This window comes from Ptiloglossa arizonensis, unplaced genomic scaffold (assembly GCF_051014685.1).
Source record: "Ptiloglossa arizonensis isolate GNS036 unplaced genomic scaffold, iyPtiAriz1_principal scaffold0027, whole genome shotgun sequence".
Taxonomy (NCBI): Eukaryota; Metazoa; Arthropoda; class Insecta; order Hymenoptera; family Colletidae; genus Ptiloglossa; species Ptiloglossa arizonensis.
The window spans coordinates 1,889,428-1,891,675 of record NW_027478397.1 but is presented as its reverse complement, the minus strand read 5'-3'; positions in this window follow the sequence as shown (position 1 = coordinate 1,891,675).

The window sequence follows — 2,248 nt, the reverse complement described above, 5'->3', positions numbered from 1 at the left end:
TTTTTCGCAATTCTGGTGCTCCAAACGCTTAACCAGAATTGTCTAGGGAAAAAATACACACACCGCTGTAGTCGGGCGAGTTTCTACTTTCAGATGCAATAGGAATTTTTTGGTTAGGTCAATCCGTTCGCGAGGTATGGGAGTTTGAAGGCAAGAAATCGTTGAGAAGGCACAAAATTTTTCGCAATTCTGCTGCTCCAAACGCTTAACCAGAATGGCCTAGGGAAAAAATACACATACCGTTGTAATCGGGCGAGTTTCTACTTTCAGATGCAATAGGAATTTTTGGGTTAGGTCAGTCCGTTCGCGAGATATGGGAGTTTGAAGGCAAGAAATCGTTGAGAAGGCAAAAAATTTTTCGCAATTCTGGTGCTCTAAACGCTTAACCAGAATGGCCTAGGGAAAAAATACACACACCGCTGTAGTCGGGCGAGTTTCTACTTTCAGATGCAATAGGAAGTTTTTGGTTAGGTCAATCCGTTCGCGATGTATGGATGGTTGAAGCCAAGAAATGGTTGAAAAGGCAAAAAATTTTTCGCAATTCTGCTGCTCCAAACGCTTAACCAGAATGGCCTAGGGAAAAAATACACATACCGTTGTAATCGGGCAAGTTTCTACTTTCAGATGCAATAGGAATTTTTGGGTTAGGTCAATCCGTTCGCGAGATATGGGAGTTTGAAGGCAAGAAATCGTTGAGAAGGCAAAAAATTTTTCGCAATTCTGCTGCTCCAAACGCTTAACCAGAATGGCCTAGGGAAAAAATACACACACCGCTGTAGTCGGGCGAGTTTCTACTTTCAGATGCAATAGGAATTTTTTGGTTAGGTCAATCCGTTCGCGAGATATGGGTGTTTGAAGCCAAGAAATGGTTGAAAAGGCAAAAAATTTTTCGCAATTCTGCTGCTCCAAACGCTTAACCAGAATGGCCTAGGGAAAAAATACACACAACGTTGTAATCGGTCGAGTATCTACTTTCAGATGCAATAGGAATTTTTGGGTTAGGTCAATCCGTTCGCGAGATATGGGAGTTTGAAGCTAAGAAATGGTTGAGAAGACAACAAATTTTTCGCACTTCTGCGGCTCCAAACGCTTAACCAGAATGGCCTAGGGAAAAAATACACATACCGTTATAATCGGGCGAGTTTCTACTTTCAGATGCAACAGGAATTTTTGGGTTAGGTCAATCCGTTCGCGTGATATGGGAGTTTGAAGCCAAGAAATGGTTGAGAAAGCAAAAAATTTTTCGCAATTCTGCTGCTCCAAACGCTTAACCAGAAGGGCCTAGGGAAAAAATACACATACCGTTGTAATCGGGCGAGTTTCTACTTTCAGATGCAATAGGAATTTTTGGGTTAGGTCAGTCCGTTCGCGAGATATGGGAGTTTGAAGGCAAGAAATCGTTGAGAAGGCAAAAAATTTTTCGCAATTCTGGTGCTCTAAACGCTTAACCAGAATGGCCTAGGGAAAAAATACGCATACCGTTGTAATTGGGCGAGTTTCTACTTTCAGATGCAATAGGAATTTTTGGGTTAGGTCAATCCATTCGCGAGATATGGGAGTTTGAAGGCAAGAAATCGTTGAGAAGGCAAAAAATTTTTCGCAATTCTGCTGCTCCAAACGCTTAACCAGAATGGCCTAGGGAAAAAATACACATACCGTTGTAATCGGTCGAGTTTCTACTTTCAGATGCAATAGGAATTTTTGGGTTAGGTCAATCCGTTCACGAGATATGGGAGTTTGAAGCCAAGAAATGGATGAAAAGGCAACAAATTTTTCACAATTCTGCTGCTCCAAACGCTTAACCAGAATGGCCTAGGGAAAAAATACACATACCGTTGTAATCGGGCGAGTTTCTACTTTCAGATGCAATAGGAATTTTTGGGTTAGGTCAATCCGTTCGCGAGATATGGGAGTTTGAAGCTAAGAAATGGTTGAGAAGACAACAAATTTTTCGCACTTCTGCTCCTCCAAACGCCTAACCAGAATGGCCTAGGGAAAAAATACACATACCGTTGTAATCGGGCGAGTTTCTACTTTCAGATGCAACAGGAATTTTTGGGTTAGGTCAATCCGTTCGCGAGATATGGGAGTTTGAAGCCAAGAAATGGTTGAGAAGACAAAAAATTTTTCGCAATTCTGCTGTTCCAAACGCTTAACCAGAATGGCCTAGGGAAAAAATACACATACCGTTGTAATCGGGCGAGTTTCTACTTTCAGATGCAACAGGAATTTTTGGGTTAGGTCAATC